At 46.7% G+C, this 19,846-nt stretch overlaps 1 protein-coding gene and 1 long non-coding RNA gene across 15 annotated transcripts in view; one reads left to right on the top strand and one right to left on the bottom strand.

The window, feature by feature from the left end:
- LOC309350483 overlaps positions 1-19,846 on the top strand; it is a 300,644-nt gene that overhangs the window by 2,023 nt on the left and 278,775 nt on the right. The window lies entirely within an intron of this gene.
- Positions 1-19,846, bottom strand: part of TMEM150C (transmembrane protein 150C) — a 53,433-nt gene that overhangs the window by 32,167 nt on the left and 1,420 nt on the right. For 2 of the 14 annotated variants that reach the window (XM_081877271.1, XM_081877262.1), the window contains exon 1: positions 18,811-19,247. The exons of 2 other annotated variants lie outside the window; for them this stretch is intronic. The gene's annotated coding sequence lies outside the window, so the exon portion shown is untranslated. Of the gene's footprint in view, positions 1-4,668; positions 4,896-5,651; positions 5,714-18,810; positions 19,248-19,846 lie in introns of those variants that run through there. 10 more of the 14 variants (XM_081877253.1, XM_081877269.1, XM_081877268.1 and 7 more) reach the window with 9 other exon arrangements.

The raw sequence follows: 19,846 nt of genomic DNA, 5'->3' as shown, positions 1-19,846 counted from the left end.
CCTGATCCATTTGGATGAGATGGGATATACTAAAAAGGCAACTGATTCATGGGATTCCATTTGGGAAGCTAAGCTATTTCTTTAATAACAAGCGTTCCCAAATCTACAATTTAGAGGTAGGTGATGAAGTCTTAAATATATGTAACTGGCTGGAGGGCAATTTTGGGGGGAATGGCCTCGATGTGGAGTGGGGCTAGGGTTGGGATGGGATACTTGTGGCCATTCAGACGGTGTTGGATTCTAGCTCCTAACCATTGATCCTGCTGGCTGGGGCATACGGGAGTTTGGGAGTTGGAGCTGGACAATATTTGGAGGGCCACAGGTTCATGAAACCCTAGTCTAGGGTGTTCAGCTGCATAACATCATCATCATCAACAACAACAACAACATACCTCTTTATATCTTTAAGGGCAAATAATCTCGAAACAGTTTACACCACATATTAAAACATCAAGTAAAACAACCCAGAACAAAAACATTAGTGAAGAAAGTCAAATCACATTCAAATGCATAAAGTATGCATTCAAAGTAACATAACTGAACAGGAAACTGTTACTGTATTTTTTGCTCTATAAGACTCACTTTTTCCCCTCCTAAAAAGTAAGGGGAAATGTGTGTGCGTCTTATGGAGCGAATGCGGGCTGCGCAGCTATCCCAGAAGCCAGAACAGCAAGAGGGATTGCTGCTTTCACTGCACAGCGATCCCTCTTGCTGTTCTGGCTTCTGAGATTCAGAATATTTTTTTTCTTGTTTTCCTCCTCCAAAAACTAGGTGCGTCTTGTGGTCTGGTGCGTCTTATAGAGCGAAAAATACGGTATCTTACAGATTTCAAAAGAAAACGTTGCAACGGAGGATAAGAGGGCAGCCAATACATGGCACAACGTTTATTCCACGTGTTCCTATTGAAAAGAAAAATACCGTAGTCATATTCAGGCAAGAAATCTGTGTGGAAAGGGGGGGCGGATTCTTGCCTGCGTCAAAAGTCTCGCAATTCATTCATGACATAAGTGGACTGTTAGCCACATGACAAAAGGAAAGAACGGCTCCCTCCAGTTTAATGTATAGCTTTTAGCACAACACCCACCCTGTTCCCATATCCTATTGTAAGGAGGCTCAACTACAATAATCACATTTTCTCCCAGTTTTCTCCTCCGCCCACTCCTTCTCTGTTGTCTCCCTTCTGCTGCTTTTCTACATTGTAAGCCCCCTGGGGCAAGGACCAGCTCTCCTATTCTTAAAGTGCCAATATACCGTATTTTTCCATGTATAAGACGCCCCCATGTATAAGATGCCCCCTATTTTGGGGACTCCAAATTAAGAAAACACCCCTCAGCACTACCCGTATATAAGATGAGCCCCAATTTTAAACCTTATTTTTTGGTTTAAAAAAAAAAACCTAGTCTCATACATGGAAAAATACGGTATACTGTATATGGGGTACATGGGCTGCTAGGGGAGGGATAGTACCTCTGGTGGGGACACGGCGTGCTCCTTCTAGAGGAGTTGGTCCACCTTTGGTGCCTACCCTGCTCTCAGTTCTCACCCCAGGAAACAGCTTCAGCTAGCCAGGTTAAACCAGGTGAGGGTAGCTGATGGGTCTCAAAGCCTTGGTGAGTTAGGGACTTGCCCTGTATAGAAGACAGGTAATGGCAGATTGAGTGGATGAGACCAATAGTGGGTCCAATGGTCAAGAAGGCTGTTTCTGCACATGCTGTAGAGCAGCGGTTCTCAACCTGTGGGTCCCCAGATGTTGTTGGACTACAACTCCCGCCATCCCCGAGCTCTGGTCTTGCTAGCTAGGGGTGATGGGAGTTGTAGTTCAACAAGATCTGGGGACCCATAGGTTGAGAAAGGCTGCTGTAGAGGCAAGTGCGGGGCAGATGGGGCTCGTCAACCTAGGAAGGTAGCCCATTTAGAAGAAGGAAAACTCTGGTCCTAAACCTCTGCTTCCTTGCAGGACATCTTTGGAAGAAGAAAAAGCTAAGGTGTAAACCCTACACAAATCTGGAGGGGAGTCGCTAAGAAAGCTGGATGGCGTCTTGTACGCCTCCTTCTGACAACTCCTGCAGCCAAGCTGGAGCCAAATGCGTTGCTCTGCGTTCCTTTGGACCGCATCAGTGAAGCCGAGAGGAGGGTCTTGTCATCTGGGCAGCCCAGGACCTCCATACACACTGCCCAGGCTTGCGCTCCAGGGAGGTCACTTTGCTGCTAATGCAACAAAAACAACACAGGAGGTGGTGGCAGTCACGAGTTACCGGTTTCTGCAGCCACAGCAGCCGCTGTGATCTCTCCAGCAGTTTGACTCCATGGTCTCTCGAGACAGACAGATGCCAAGAACAACATATATCAATACAGTTCCCAACATTCTATTACACAGATTAACCAGTGGGCAAAGTGTTCCAAGAGAATTGAGAATTTCCTCTGGTTGTTTCAGTTCTGTTAGGGTGGTGTCAAATCTGGGACCCCTAAAAAATGTGCGAACCTGTCAGCCTCTGGAGCCAGCTCTAACCTTTGCAGATAGTAAGGCACAGGGAAGGGCTCAGCAGTATGGCATCTGCTTTGCATGCAGGATCAGTCGCCAGCATATCCTGCTATGGCTGGGAAACAAACCCTTGCTGAAACCCTAGAGAACTGCTACCAGGCTGTGTTGACAGTACTGAGTTAGATGGACCAAGAATCTGTCTTAAAGGTAAAGGGACCCCTGACCACTAGGTCCAGTCATGGCCAACTCTGGGGTTGCGGCGCTCATCTCGCTTTATTGGCCGAGGGAGCCGGCGTACAGCTTCTGGGTCATGTGGCCAGCATGACTAAGCCGCTTCTGGCGAACCAGAGCAGCGCACAGAAACGCCGTTTACCTTCCCGCCGGAGCGGTACCTATTTATCTTCTTGCACTTTGACATGCTTTCGAACTGCTAGGTTGGCAGGAGCAGGGACCGAGCAACGGGAGCACACCCCATCGCGGGGATTCGAACCGCCGACCTTCTGATCGGCAAGACCTAGGCTCTGTAGTTTAACCCACAGTGCCACCCACGTCCCTTAAGAATCTGTCTTGGTACAAGGCAAAATCCTATGTTCCTAAGCTGAGGTCACAAGGGGCATGCAGTAAATTTATCTTTATGCTCCAGTGGTATCCTCAAAAATTGCATACCCTATAAAGGTAAAGGTAAAGGTACCCCTGCCCGTACGGGCCAGTCTTGACAGACTCTGGGGTTGGTGCGCCCATCTCACTCAAGAGGCCGGGGGCCAGCGCTGTCCGGAGACATTTCCGGGTCACGTGGCCAGTGTGACAAAGCTGCATCTGGCGAGCCAGCGCAGCACACGGAACGCCGTTTACCTTCCCGCTGGTAAGCGGTCCCTATTTATCTACTTGCACCCGGAGGTGCTTTCGAACTGCTAGGTTGGCAGGCGCTGGGACCGAGCAGCGGGAGCGCAACCCGCTGCGGGGATTCGAACCGCCGACCTTTAGATCGGCAAGCCCTAGGCGCTGAAGCTTTTACCCACAGCGCCACCCGTGTCCCATGCATACCCTATGCTTTCTATCTTATGGGACAAATGGCTGCTATTCACTCCCATGTGCAAAAGTCACATGTGTGAACCTGGGGACACCCAAGCGAAGGCAAATATTGCCATTCTATTGAGCCTGACAACACAAGCCCTCCCTCTGCAACACCCAAACTGTCAGCTGTCATGGGGAACAGGCACTGCTAGCGGAAACAATAGGGACCACATGGCTTGGTCTGCATCAGTAGCCTGCCTACCCAGCCCTTTACAAAAACACAGCAGAAACCACATTATTTATTGTTATTATGGATCCCCTGTCGCGATCACCACCTAGGGCTGGTAGATGCAAAATTTAAAAAACAGGCTCTGCAGACGCTTCTGGTGCTTTTGGGAGTAAAAGGGACACAGACAGCCGACCTAGGCACTATGGGGGCTGCTATAAAGGAGCACTTCTAAAAACAAGGAGAGCATCCCTTAAGAGGCATTCAGCAGCCCAGTTATCAAGCCAAGGGGATGCGAGCAGGTAAAGGGAAATAGTGAATATGGCTGAATGATGCTTTGTAAGCAGCATTGGTGCAGCCTGATGGAAAGATGGAAACTGGTGCACCGGCGGAGCGTGGGTTCTTTTCTGTCTCGCTTTTTTTTTTGGACGGGCAATCGCTTGATTCAAGTGGCAGCAGGAAGGAGGAAGAATTAAAGGGAATTTCCAAGAGCAGAACCAGGGAGCGATAAGGCCGCCTCTCAGGTGTGCAGCCAGCAAAAAGCAACGATCCTCCCAATGTAAGCAATTAAGCAGAGGGCTCATCAAACGGAGAGGCGCCCTTTCGATGGAGCACGGGGCAGCAATTCAGCAAGGCGGGAGGCGGGTGCGGGTCGCCAGCAGGAAATCCCCGGGACTTTCTCCTGGCAATTGCAATTTGCTACACACACGCGCGCGCGCACGGTTGCTACAAAAGCGCGATGGTGATAATCAGGACAATTGATAAGGCTTATCTGGGCGGATTGTGGAGGTGAGGAAAACGGACAGGGATGGATGGAGATGGAGAGGGGGGGTAGGTGGGCTGTGCTGGAACGGGTGGGGGAGGAGATGCAGGGCTTTAAGGCGGGGGAGGCGCCGCAGCGAGGAAGGAACCCAAACCGAGAGAGAGACCCCAGAGACCCTCCTACCGAAAAGCTGGGAAGGAAGAGGAGCGCGGAGGCGTCTCGGCGTCGGTCCGGCCCGGGGGTCCCTGGTGCTGTTACACCTGCGAGAGGAGGCAGGCGGCAGGAGCGCGATCGGCGGCGGCAGGAGGACTGGGCAGGCCGGGAGGAGGGCTTCCCCTCGAGGAAGAGGTGGAGTCTGCGGCTGCCGTCCGCCTCTCGCAGCCTCCGGAGCTTCCCCGGCGCCAGAGACAAAGGGAGAGGGCGCGCCTGGCTGCCTGCGTCTCTCTCGCAGGGGGGATATGAGGAGGGGAGGGGGAGACACACCCCCAAAAGGGGTGGGGGCTGACGGGCGTGGGGGGGGGCGGCATCCTCGCCATCCTCGGAGGCGGCGGCACTTTCCTGGGTACCACTAGCCAGCCCCACCCCAACCCAGATTTGCGCCTTCATCCACCCACCCGGGCTACTTGTCATCTGGGCACGAGAGGCCCCGGGCCCCCTCGAACCGGGAATTCATTGCCCTTGGGGGGTGGGGTGGAGGGTGGAGAGTGCGCGCTCGCGTGTGATGCCCAAGCGCGCGCGCCTGCCACACTTTCCCGATTGCGCTCTTGCGCTGACCTGCGGGCAGCTCTCCCCTTTGGCGATGACCTGAAAGCAACGAAGAGTCGTAAAATAGTAAAGGGTTCCCCCAAAGTCATCTAGTCTGACCCCCCTGCGATGCAGCATGCGGAGCCTTGAGCCTGAGTTACAGGTCATAGAATTGTACAGTCGGAAGGGACCACGAGGGTCACCTAACCCAACCGTTTGCAATGCAAGAATCTATTGCCCAACACAGAGCTTGAACCCACCACCCTGAAATCAGCGGGGGTGATCTCAGTGGTGGGTGGGATCACCCAAGTCTGTTTTCCTGGGTGCCTGCCCCCTTAAAAATATTTATGCTTTTTTGCTAAATATGTAAATTTGAATGTGCACAAATTAAATGCACGGAAGTTGCAAGTTACCTGTATTACAGAGGCACCATATGCCTCATTTGTGCAAAAGTAGCCAGGCCTTTCGGATTGTAGGACAAGACCTGCCAAGGAAAATAAAGAATCTATTTATTTATTTATGTATGCAACAACAGCGGCAAGAGTCTTGATAGCACAAGGATGGAAGAATGAGGAAATCTCGACAAAAGAACACTGGCAAGAGAAATGGATGAACTGTGCAGAATTGGCTTAACTAACGTATACCTAAACTGTGAGATAAGGACAACTGTGACTTCAAAGAAGAATGGGAACTTTTTACAAATTACTTAAAAAGACAGCAGAATGAATTGGACTCCTTAGCAGGTTTTGAATAAACATACACAAATTTATTGATTGTAAACATAGTAGATAAGGATTTATACAATTTTACAGTATGCAGAGAATAATATGTGTTGAAAATCAGAGGGGGGAGCTGAGGGAAGTTGGGGGGGAGGGAGGGCTTGATGGGGGGTGGGGGGAGGTGGGGGGAAGGGGGAAAATAATGAATATGATATATTTTGATGTGTTGAAATGGTCAATAATATTTTTTTTAAAAAAAAGTAGCCAGGCCTTTCAGCACTGCCCATGGACTTATCGGAGAAGAGGGAAGCATGCCACACTGTTTTGAAAGTCAAAAGCAGATAAGGAAAGTGTTTCTTAAGAAAACAGAAAATAGAAACAGAAAGAGGTTCTGTTGGATAACCCAGTTCCTTTTTCTCCCTTTGACGAATCGCTCTCTTCGCATCACTTCTGTTACACTTTCAGCTTGGATAAGAATCATAGAAAGTTCAACACAGGTCGCTCTGCTTCTTTTTCTCTTTCATATTACTGACTTGCAGGCTTGGACCAGAGTACCCTGGATCAGCCATGACGGAGATAGCTATCCCCTGTCATTTGTCTTGCATCCGATAATTGTAATACTGTTATGAGTTTGTGGGTGCCTTGACTCCCCTAAATTCCTAGGTCAAGTGGGTGTTGGAGTTTAATCAGTGCTTGGAGCATTGAAATAGGCTGCCGGATGCTGGATTGAACAAAGTGCTAAAATTCAGGCCAGACCAGTTTTTCCATTCTCAGGAAATTGCCTGGGAGAAGAACTACTATGGAGAACAAAGGAAGGTGATGGGCGATTAGAAATGGGTGGAGCCCTGCCTTGAGCTCTGAGTAGTTAGCAGAAGAAAAATGCCAGAGTTTTTGTTAGGAGGAAGTTCCAGGATTTCAGTTGGCTGTGGCGTGATTGAGGAAAAGGAGTGTCAGTTTGTTAAATGCGGCTAGCTGGGGCGGGGCGCCAGAGCACAATGTGGACTGCCTGTTTCCAACTGGAGGCTTCAGCAATGGGAGAAGCAGGACCCACTTGGAGTATAATGCTTTGAAACCCTCCATCACAGGCTCAGGTTGTATATGTGTGTAAATAAACCATATGTCATAAATGCACAGTGTCCACTGTGTCTCATTTCCAAAGGAAACATGAACACTCCTTAGAGATTGGGGTGATACATAACAATATACTGCTTCTAGGTGATGAGGGCTCAGTTTTTAGCCATCAGGGCTAATATCCACAGTTCACTATGAAGTCGTCTAGTTCTCATTTATAAAACCATCTAATCTGACCAGTTGCACCACTTTTGGCCACAAATCCCACAAACAGAAGTGTTCAGTGTGGCAGAACCTATACTTTGGAACTCCCTGCCTATTGAGATCAAACAGGGGCCTTTACTTTATTCATTTGGGCACCTGATAAAAACGTTCTCGTTCAGGCAACCCTACTTACTGTAGATGCTTAGAAAGTTGAGGTGATTTTAATCTGCTTTAGTATTTTAACCCTTGTCTGTTTTAAAGTAGGGTTGTGAATTTTTCTTGATTCCCCTTTTTTCGTAAACCGCTTTGAGGTTCTTTACAATCCGGGTTGTATAAACTTTATGAAATATGCACCGTATTTTTCGCTCTATAAGACGCACCAGACCACAAGACACACCTAGTTTTTGGAGGTGGAAAACAAGAAAAAAAATATTCTGAATCTCAGAAGCCAGAACAGCAAGAGGGATCGCTGCACAGTGAAAGCAGCAATCCCTCTTGCTGTTCTGGCTTCTGGGATAGCTGCGCAGCCTGCATTCACTCCATAAGACGCACACACATTTCCTCTTACTTTTTAGGAGGGAAAAAGTGAGTCTTATAAGAGCAAAAAATACGGTAAATAGAGCTGGGAGCTCAGCCTATCCTACTTTCCGGGGTTCTTGTGAGGATGTAAAGTGGGGTGTTTTCATGTACAAGGATGTGAGCAGCAGAGAGGCCCATAAGTATAACACACAAATAAATCTCCCCATAGTAAGCCAGCAAAAGTAAATATTTAGCAAACATCGCAAGAACTATTTCTCTGGCCTTATTTTGATGGCAGGGTAAATGTAATCTAGTCCTTGAACTTTATCCTTTTGAAACATTCTATTTTAATGGAAAGGAGAAAAGTTCTTGGCTGCAAGCTTTCAGGGCGAGATGGGCTGTACACAGATAAACAATTGCAGTTCTGGATTTATTTTCCCATCCTGAGCTGCAGCTCTGTCCTTTATTTCCCTTCTACAGCTTGCCACATGCCACCACTCATGCTCTGTTGCTCTGTGGACCTCCTGTATCCCATAATGCATCGGTGCGTCTGATGCCCCCCGGTGACAGAGCAGTGTGCTTGGACTGACTCAGTTATTTTTGTTGGTAATGGGCTCCTTCAGATTGGTTCCCCCTGAGGCAGTACTGGCAGAATAGCAAAGGTTGGTCACAAACAAGGCGCTTGGGAAGCTATTTAAGAGCATTTCATGCGCTTTTATGCCCCAGGGAACCATTCATAGGACAGGAACCACAAGATTCAGGCTCGGTAAGTCAACTGAATCCATCTGTTGTCTCATTAAATATCTCTCTGAGATGTCTTCTTCTTCCTTTTTAAGCAAGGGGAAAATATAACGGCTTTAAGTTCTATTATCGCGATTTTCAACTGAATTTGCTGAAAGCGAGGGGGCAGGGGGAGTCTGAAGGGGAAGCGTGAAAAATGTTTGTAGCATTGCACATTGACAAGTAGCTGTCAGTCCAAAATATTTCCGATCGCATGCATTTTTCGCATTGCAGCAAGCTGAAATGAGGACTTTATTCCTCATCAGACTACTGCAATTTCCACCAGTGACAAAACAACAGCAGAGAAATGTATTGTATCCCACCCTGACCCCCAGGAAGCTCATGTCAACATGCAGAGTGAGGAACTGACTCCTTGCTATCAGAAGTACACTTCAATAAGTCTGCCTACGACAACCATCTCCTCCTCTGGGGTAGCAGCTTATGGGGTCAGGCTGCAAGCAGAAACAAACAAGTTTTGTTTTGTTTTTTAAAGTGGGAGAACTGCTTAAAAGACTTTATTTTTAATGTTCTCTTTTTTCTGAGAAGAAGCCATGAGGTCAGCTTCTTGCTCTTATTTCCAATAATCATGTCATGCGCTATTTATGTTAGACAATGAGCTTTTATCCATGCTGCTGTCGGGGGTCCAGAAATCGGCTGACTTTCGTGCCAACCCATCTTCCCCTTCCCCTCCCCCACCCCCAGAAAAGAATCCATCATCAGAACACCAACAAAAGTGTTGGCTAACTCTCAAAATAAGTCTGTAAAAGCATCTGCTGATCGGGGATCTGTTAGCGGACTTTGGGCATCTTCAGAAACAGTAACACAACACTGCTGGCTAACACAGAAGCTAATCTTAGTGACAAATGTAAACACTTCTTTCTCCTATTTGACACTGGTCTACAGATTACTAGCGAAATCCTTCATCACCTGCCATATGCTCTTCTGTTTCAGGCTTTAAAATATTTTGAGCTAGAGATAGAAAACTACCACCAACAGACACTTTATTTAGCCTTAGTTTGCACGTTCTTTGTAGATCTGTAGGCAGATGTCATTATGTGTTGGACCGGTCATGTTGTGCGGATGCCTGATTATCGTCCTCCAAAGCAACTGCTCTATTCTGAACTTAGAAATGGAAAGCGTAATGCTGGTGGTCAACAGAAGAGGTTCAAAGACTCTCTCAAGGCAAATCTAAAAAAATGTAGTATAAAGACCAACAGAGCTGGACCATAAAGAAGGCTGATCGCCGAAGAATTGATGCTTTTGAATTATGGTGCTGGAGGAGACTCTTGAGAGTCCCATGGACTGCAAGAAGATCAAACCTATCCATTCTGAAGGAAATCAGCCCTTAGTGCTCACTGGAAGGACAGATCCTGAAGCTGAGGCTCCAATACTTTGGCCACCTCATGAGAAGAGAAAACTCCCTGGAAAAGACCCTGATGTTGGGAAAGATGGAGGGCACAAGGAGAAGGGGATGACAGAGGATGAGATGGTTGGACAGTGTTCTCAAAGGTACCAGCATGAGTTTGGTCAAACTGCGGGAGGCAGTGGAAGACAGGAGTGCCTGGTGTGCTCTGGTCCATGGGGTCACGAAGAGTCAGACACGTCTAAACGACTAAACAACAACAAAGACCGACAACTGGGAAATACTGGCCTGTGAGCGCTCCAATTGGAGAACAGCCTTTACCAAAGGCGTCATGGGCTTTGAAGACACTCGAACTCAGAAAGCAAGGGAGAAACGTGCTAAGAGGAAGGCATGCTTGGCAAACCCTCACCATGATCAACTCCTGCCCAGAAACCTATGTCCCCACTGTGGAAGGATGTGTGGATCCTGAACTGGCCTCCACAGTCACTTATGGACTCACTGTTAACACCGTGTTTATGGAAGACAGTCTTACTTGGCTATGAGTGATCGCCAAAAAAGAAGAAGAAGAAGAAGAAGAAGAAGAAGAAGAAGAAGAAGAAGAAGAAGAAGCAGCAGCGCTGCATGCAGAAGATCCCAGATTCAACCCCAGGCATCTCCAGGCAAGGCTGTGTGAAATCCAGAAAATCTGCTGTCAGTCAGTGTAGACAATACTGAGGTGATACACATTGGTGGTGGGTAAGACTACGAGCCGCAATGCCTGTATTCAGTCTTCACTGCGAGATGCCCTGTGCTGCTGAATGCCAGTTCCATAGCCTGGCTTAGGGAGGGAGACATGATGCTCATGCATGTAGAGCCAGGATGTTGTGAAGTCATGTGCACAACAACAGTCCCCACCACCACCACCACAATTGCCCTCGCAAGCTGGCACCTCTGGCCCTAACTGTTCATCTCTGAAAAATTTCACCGCCTGCTGCTGATTCCAGTTCCCCCACAGCAGCATGAAAGGTTCGCATCAGGTTGTGCAGAAAGTAAATATCTTTAGCAGGGAGAGATTTGTTTGTCCGTCCTCACAGAACGCTGCTCACACAGTCTTCTTCTGTGTGCTTTCAGTGCTGGTCAACATTGCAGAAGAAGAAGAAGAAGAAGAAGAAGAAGAAGAAGAAGAAGAAGAAGAAGAAGAAGAATTTATACCCTGCCCATCTTGCTGGGTTTCCCCAGCCACTCTGGGCAGCTTCCAACAGAATATTTAAAATACAATCGTCTATTAAACATTAAAAGCTTCCCTAAACAGGGCTGCATTCAGATGTCTTCTAAAAGTCTGGTAGTTGTTGTTCTCTTTGACATCTCTTTGACATCTGGTGGGAGGGTGTTCCACAGGGCGGGTGCCACCACGGAGAAGGCCCTCTGCCTGGTTCCCTGTAACTTGGCTTCTCACAGCGAGGGAACCGCCAGAAGGCCCTCAGCGCTGGACCTCAGTGTCTGGGCAGAATGATGGAGTATGTGTTCAATAGCATGCAGAAGTAACCGCCACCTTGCTGCTGCATGCGAAAGCACATCTTTTTACTCCTTTTCTACAAACTCAAAACACAAACAAAAAGAAGAGTTTGGATTTGATATCCTGCTTTATAAGTACCCGAAGGAGTCTCAAAGCGGCTAACATTCTCCTTTCCCTTCCTCCTCCACAACAAACACTCTGTGAGGTGAGTGGGGCTGAGAGACTTCAGAGAAGTGTGACTGGCCCAAGGTCACCCAGCAGCTGCATGTAGAGGAGCGGGGAATCAAACCCAGTTCACCAGATTACGAGTCCACCGCTCTTAACCGTTACACCATGCTGGCATAAGAGAATTCATCTCCTTATCCAAAGAGGAAAGCTCATTTTCTGCTTTGTGGATGAGTGTTTCTACATCACAACTCAAAGCTTTCATCCCATGCTTGAGGCAACTGTGGATTATATGGCATTTGCAACCCCCTTTTGCTGCTTTGATTTCTGATGCATTGACCTGTGTTTCCCAGAGGCATTGCCAGTCGCATAAGGATAAACACTGTGAATGTTGGAGAACGGTGTTGCAATTGCCTCACGTCTCACAATTCTCATTGCAAAAATCAAGCAAGTAACAATGTTTAATTCCCTGTGGCACAAAATTGACACACAATTACTTGGGGATTTTTTTCCTGTGTCCCTTGTAGGAAGTGTCAGATCCAACTGGTGCCAAAATGTTTTCTGGTTTTCTGGTTGCTTTTGGCAACCCTCGAGGTATATTTCGTTGCAATTCCAGAATAACGCAATATTCCAGGAAAGCATTTTGTTTCCACACTCTCGACTTATATAACTTCACTGGTGGGAAATACTGTGGTAAACCTGCGATGAGTCACATTACAGGGTCAGCCTGGGTGATACACATGGGTCCCTTCCAAACCTGTGATCAGGTGTATGTAAGGTTAGACTCTTTTAGAGGAAACCTGCGGAGCCAGTCAGATGAGTTTCTTCGTAAGATAATAGCCTGAGCTGGCCAGTTAAATACTGCCATCTGCATGTCCAAAGAGGTTGCCCTGTTGCCATAGAGACAACTCACCTCAGTTGGATGGCCTCAGGAGATTCCTGGAAACTAAGGTCAATTTCTAGAGACTAAGGACCAAACATGGGGGGTTGGCAACCCTAAGGCTGCATACACATTATATCAGGTAAAGCAGTGTTTTTCAGCAGGGGGCCAGTCCACTGTCCCTCAGACCTTGTGGGGGGCAGGACTATATTCTTTTGAGGGGGAGAAAAATTCCTATGTCCCACAAATATTTAAATATTTAAAATATTTAAAGTGCAGAGATGCATTTTAAATAAAAGCACACATTCTACTCATGCATAAACACCAGACAGGCCCCACAAATAACCCAGAGATGCATTTTAAATAAAAGGACACATTCTACTCATGTAAGAACACACTGATTCCTGGACCGTCCACAGGCCCGATTGAGAAGATGATTGGGCCAGATCCGGCCCCCGGGCCTTAGTTTGCCTACTCATGCATTATGCCTTTAAAGCACATTTGAATCACATTCTTTCTCTCAAACATTTTTGGACACTGTAGTTTACCTCTCACAGCGTTACAGTTCCCAGAAACATTTAACAAACTACAGTGCCCAGAATCCCTTGAGGGAAATAATGTGCTTCAGATGTGGTTTAAAGGTATAGTGTGCAGCCTAACACACACACACACAGAGAGAGAGAGAGAGAGAGAGAAATGGGTCTCTATTCCTCTGCAATCGCTCAGTTAGCAGTTCAAATTGTGAGTTTTGCAACAAGTGTGGGAAAGTGGTGGTTGGGTACTACAGGGTCAGAACTGATTGGAGGAAGAAAGCCCTAGAGATTTGACTTGCAAAACTCTGTACAAATGTTCATTTTGAGCAAACTGCAGGACCACAGCCAGCTCCTTCCTTAGCAATATGAGCTCTTTGTATTCTTCTGCATTGCTTTTTTTCTCTCTGTCCCTCCTCCTTCTGGACAAATAAGATCTGGCTCCCTGGAAATAAGAGAGGGCCAAACCGGCTTGGCTTCAGCAGCAGAAATGATCCACCCCCAGCCTGAGAGTTCAGGAGTTTAGCGCAAAACTCCGCCAGCTGCTCAGCAAACTATATGAGGCAAATATTTGCTTTGCAGGTGAGTGTGAATTTTCAAGGTGGTTTTAACCAGAGTCTGTGATAAGAGAATTTAAACAACTGCTGTGGCGGATATGCGTAACTCTCCTGAACAACAAGCAAACAAACAAAACCCAAAAAAGCTGCAGGTTTGGCATAATATTGTAGTATGTGACCTACATTGCATTGGTTAGTTGGTTAGTGCCAACACAACTTGCCTCCAGAATGCCATTATTTTGTGGGAGGAAGTCAAGTGCACATCAGAAACTTGAGTTTGTGCAGTTAAAATGGAATAAGCACCCTGTCCCTCTGGCACACAAAAGATATATTTTGTGCCTTTAAAAAATAAATAAAATGATATTTTGTGATTAGGAAAATGACAGGGACATTCCTGGAAGACTGAGAGTCCAATTACGAGTCAGAGCTCTTTGGCATTGAGAGAGAGAGAGAGAGAGAGAGAGAGAGAGAGAGAGAGATATGCTTGTAGAGTAAGAAAATAAAGTATTTCTAGGAAATGCATAACTTGGATATAAAAGGTTTCTAGTTCTAACCTAACTAATCTAGAGAAGCCAAAGGCAACTGTGTTTGTTCCTTTGTTCTCAGAGGAAAGATCCAAGGTGACCGCTCCTGTTGAGGTCTGAGAGAGAAGTTTGAGGAGGAGGAGGAAATTGCAAGAAGGATACAACCTAAGATGTATCAGTCTAAACATCAATGAGATAGGGAGGTCAGCGAAGAGGTCAAAGTACAGAGGCAGTCCAGGAATCTGGAGTTCCCTTGATTTATCTGTTTTAACCCCATGCAAACCCCTTTTCTTCAAGCCGAGTTGTTGGACTCAAATGTCCAACAGAAACACCCTGAAAAGTCTGGGATAAATGAATAGCGAACGGGAAGACCTACCAACACAGAACAACCAAACGAGGATGAATGTTTCTTGTTTAATAGCTTTCCGTAAGCAAAACAGAAAGGGTGCCCAAGGAAGCCTGGACATTATCTCACTTGCACCTAAGCTTCGTGCAAGGAAATCAGTATGAACATTCAATAAATAGGGTGTCTGGAGGAGCCCATAGATGTAAAATACGCCAAAGCAGGGCAAGATTTGCGAAGGAAAGGAGCAAGTGAACATCCTAATCACCATTCCACTGTAATTTGAACTGGAATGTTTCATTGGTAATGAGACCTTTGAGTCGTAAGAATTCTTTGTTGTCCTCAAATTTCCTTTGGCTTCTCACAAACAGATACAACATTATCCGTTTTAAAATGTGCATGGTCTGTGGTGATCGCCACATTTCATGTCCATTTCTCCCTGCTTCTTGGTTTTCCATTCTTCATTCAGTTCTGCAGGAATTAGCTTTTTGTTGTTGTTTTTAAATCCTCATGAAAATTCATCAGCCAAGTTTCTTCTAACACACACACAAACTTACATGCCGTTTTATTACCCGGCCCGACATTTTTTGCAAGCCATTTCCCTAATGTAATGCATTTTGTATGTCATCTTCACTAATATATGCATTTTATTTATGAATTTTTGTACGCACTGGTTGAAGCACTGCTTCACAAAATTCAGAGATGCGAGAACTTTGAAGGGTAATTGAGCTTCATTTGCATATTGGTTTGAGAAGCAGGAATCAGGTAGCTTCTCATAAAAATGTAAAGTCAACATTTCCCCCTTGTCTCTAATGAGCTGTGATTAAACTGTTTACAGCTCAGTGCAGTGCTTACATGTCCCATAAACCTCCATCCCTACTGGGTACCACCATGAATGTTGTATGAGATGTTAACGTATTAGATTACAATTTACGGGAAGATTCAATATATGCTTGAAAAATATTCCCATACACTTTGCCTTTTGAAAATGAGTGTATTGTTTAGAGTTTTAAAAACCCACCTCAAAACCATAACTGTGAATAAAAAACCCAACAATCTTCCTGCCCAGAATGTTAATAAAGGAAATAGGCTGTAATCTAAGCACACTTAAAAAGGTAAAGGTAAAGGGACCCCTGACCATTAGGTCCAGTCGTGACTGACTCTGGGGTTGCGGCGCTCATCTCGCTCTATGGGCTGAGGGAGCCGGTGTTTGTCTGTAGACAGCTTCCGGGTCATGTGGCCAGCATGACTAAGCCGCTTCTGTCAAACCATAGCAGCGCACAGAAATGCCGTTTACCTTCCTGCCGGAGCGGTTCCTATTTATCTACTTGCACTTTGACGTGCTTTCGAACTGCTAGGTTGGCAGGAGCAGGGACCGAGCAACGGGAGCTCACCCCGTCGCAGGGATTCGAACCGCCGACCTTCTGATCGGCAAGTCCTAGGCTCTGTGGTTTAACCCACAGCACCACCCACCCAAGCACACTTACTTGGGAGTAAATCCCTTTAAATCCTGCCCCATTACACCCAGCAAAGCATAAATAGAACTGATGCAATTAGAATTATTTGGGTATTTATAATCAATCTTGCCAACCTGTTTTATGCTGCTGTCTTTTAAGGTCAAGTTCTATGGGAACAGTTGTCAGGGAAACCTGTGATACCTGACTTTTCTAACAAGCAGCTCATTCTGTCAGTTTCCCCGATATGGGCAGCTTAGCTTTTCATAGATTCTCATCCCCTCCCCTCCCTCTCTATTTATTAAATCAGGGACCGCTATTTCTTTGCAAAAGAGGAATGCACATTTTCTGAAGTGACACCTGCATCCTTAAATGCATTTTATTCCCCAAGGAAATATTTGCAAAGTAGTATGTTGCAAATGTTGGTTTTCTTCCAGAACCATCACCTATGGTTCCCCACCCCCACCCCCGGTAATACTTCTAGTTTAATGCCAAAATGTTGGATTCGGAGCCTGGGAAGTGGTGGGCAGATTATCTCAAATCCAGATTCAATGCTCTCCAATCACAGGTACCATGAAACAACTGACTGGGAATATAGGAATGTAGTTAAGAGAACTTTGGTTAAAAATTTGGGCTTAAGAGGCTACGTATCTGTATTTGTTTACTACTTCATATAATGAATGAAAGAAGCAGCAGTAGCTACAGGCTAAAAAGATGCAGTACAATCCTATGCGTGGTTATTGAGAAATATGTCCCGTGGTGTTCAATGGGCATTATGCTCTGTTAAATGTGTTTAGGTTTGCAGCCTTAACTTGCAAAATCTTGAGGTGGAGGGAGAGGGCCTTCAGAAATACATGGAAGCTGGAATAAGCCTGGTCAGAAAGGAACTAACTACAGAAATTATGATACACAGCTAGTAAATGTACCCCAAGGAATGGACATGCCTGTTCTGTGAATTTTGTGACTAACTGCAAATAAGCCCTGATCAGAGTGATTAGGTAGCTGAAGCAAATAAATTCTAGGCGCTGTGGCTGTCTCTGTGGCTATTTTTATATATTTTTTAAAAACTGAAACAAAAATGATTCTTTGGTCTTATCTTCCCACTGAAGTGTCCAGCCAGGCTTAAACTGATATATTAGTCATCACGGATTCTCTTTTCCCCAAGGAAAATCAGTTCTGGGAAAGAAGCTGGCTACTTCTTACAAAAAATTCCCACCGCTGTTCCCCAAACTCCAACTCCTACAGCATCCGTGACATCAGAAGCACCATGGAGATGAAGAATTTACTTCACATATGGGTTAATTACCACTTCGTTTGTTATGAGCAAAACCATGGTCTCCTTATGGGTTTTGCCTTTACAAGATAAGAGTAGATATTCAAGATCTAGTCACACTTAAGGCAACGGGCCACAGCGGCGTAGGGTGGGGAGGGGCCATGGGGACCGTTGCCCCAGGTGCACAATCTGAGGGGGACACACAAACCAGGCCCCTTGTGTCCTCTACCCACACCTCAGAGTCCTGCCTGTCCCCAACACAAGTACAGTGGTACCTCGGGTTAATAACTTAATCCATTCTGGAGGTTCGTTCTTAACCTGAAACTGTTCTTAACCTGAGGTACCACTTTAGTTAATGGGGCCTCCCGCTGCCGCCGCACAATTTCTGTTCTCATCCTGAAGCAAAGTTCTTAACCCGAGGTACTATTTCTGGGTTAGCGGAGTCTGTAACCTGAAGTGTCTGTAACCTGAAGCATCTGTAACCCGAGGTACCACTGTAGTGGCTGAACAAACCAATATTTCCTAACCACTCTGCCTCTTCTGCCGTGCCCCTTCCAAATGATGCTGTTGTAGGCCAGAAAAATGCAAGCCCGCCCGGTGGTCCAGGCAGTGGTATTTATAATATTTCAAACAAAGCATTTCAATTTCCACCAATCATATACATTATTACCTCATTTCATGTTTAACACACATTGCAATAAGCAACGGCAATTTCTGCTGTTTATGTTCTGATTCCCACTGTGTTCTGTTATATTGTGTGCATCATGTAGAAACGTATGTTCTAGTTTTGAGCTGTATCTTTGTGATTCACATATTCGCTGTATTTCTGACCCAAAGGGAGGGGGCGGCAACTTGCAAAATCACTGCTTTCATAAAGTAACAGGCTGCCATTACTTCTCTATTAGAAGCACACTCAAGGATTTAAGCACACTCAAAACTTCTCTATTAGAAGCACACTCAGTGGGTACACATTATCACAATGCCACTGCCACAACGCAACACACTCGGCCTCCCCCTTTTCCTGCTCCTAGCTCCTCATCTTCCTTTAATTTGATATGCAGCCACACGACTTGGTATCGCTCGCAGATTATTACTCCAGTGGCACGGAAATGGAGAACACTATGCAAATTGCTCTGGGGGGAAGCGTTTAAGATAAGTATTTAACAATGCATGTTAGAAGCCGCCTAAGAGCTCCTAAGATTGGCGTGCCAAAGCTGCAAACTGAACCCAGAGGCGCCTAACCAACTTCCCGATTATTTATGCAATGTAAGGTTGCCAAGACCACATTTGCAGCGTGGCAATACCCATCCCATGGTGCCAATTGTTCTTTTTCTCATATTATTAATGCTTAAACCACACACACACACCAAACCCCTGTAATTCTGTACCCTGGGAATGAGTGTCACTGAATGCTCAGAATGTTTCTGAGCAGACATAGGTAAGGTTGCTCTGCTCATCTTTATTTCGTTAAGGCTGCAGTCCTATACACCCATGGATCACCAAAGTGCCACCCACGGGTGCCCACCTGGCCACAGAGGCCTTCTTGGAAGCCCATAGGGTTTCCTATCCCTGCTGAAAATAGGCCTGAAGGCAGCATTCATTTTCTAGCCAGCAGAATAGGTTCTGGGGTGTGTGATGCCCACGATGGTTTCTCTGCTTTACAAATGTGCCCACGTGGCCCCAAAGACATGGCAGGTCACTTACTTGATAAATGCAGAAGAAATGCTTTCTCTGCTTGCTCCCTCCTCAGCTCTCAGTGAATTAGGCACATGAGCATGAGATAAGGAAGACAGAAATGGGAGAGAGGGGGTGGGGAAAAGGAGTGGAAAAGAACATTTTTTCACAGGCACCTAACAAAGAACAAAGGAAGTCTCCAGAAAAGGAAATGTGGGGAGGGAAGGGGGAAGAGAGAGAAAGAGAAGGGGAACTCAAATCCCAGTCAAGTCCAGCCTTGACAATGAGAGGAAAGGGAGTAAAGGGATTCTGACGAATTTTCAAGAAGAGAAAAACCTGTGTTGTTTTAGGCTGAATTCCGAGGCGTTTGTCGCTCCTTCCGTCCTTTTGTTGTCGGCATTTTTGAAACGAGAGCAAGCTATTCAGGTGGCCACATCTAGAGGGAAGGTATGGACAGTGGCGAAGCTGCATGCTCCAGCACTGGGGGTGGAGAGCAAGCGGGGGCGTAGCTGGCACGCATCCCGGGGGCATGGCATGCCGCCTGTGGGGGCGTGGTGTGCGTCCTGGGGGCATGGTGCACCGTTCGTAGGAGTCTAGCACCCAGTGTGGTGGTGGAGTGCATGGCACTTGTCCAGTGGGGTGCCGCAATGGTTCCCCCCTCCCTGATGGTGCCAGGGACAGTGCGCTCCCCCTGCCCCCCATTTCTCCGCCAGTGGGTACACAGAGGTGCTGGTGCTCTTCAAACAGGAGCGAGTCTAATCTCATGCGGAGTCGCTGCCTGGCATGAAGTTACCCAGTATCTGGGCCGGCTCACCCATAAGGCAAGGTGAGGCGACTGCTTCGGGCAGCAGAATCCACAGGGTCAGCAGATCCAGCGTCCAAGGAATGCATTGCCACCTTGGAGGCCAGATCTGACACCTCCTCAGCAGCAGACCCCCCCCCAAAAAAACCTGCCTGTACAGCAGCTTCTCAATGAATAGGAAGCACTGCTGGGAGCAAATGTTGTGGGCTGCCCTCTGGGCTTTGCTCCTGCCTGGTATATTTTGGAGTGGTCCCCTTCCCCCCA

Source organism: Podarcis erhardii (assembly GCF_964252035.2).
Source record: "Podarcis erhardii genome assembly, chromosome: 9".
NCBI classification, from domain to species: Eukaryota; Metazoa; Chordata; class Lepidosauria; order Squamata; family Lacertidae; genus Podarcis; species Podarcis erhardii.
This window is presented reverse-complemented; position numbering and strand designations above follow the sequence as displayed.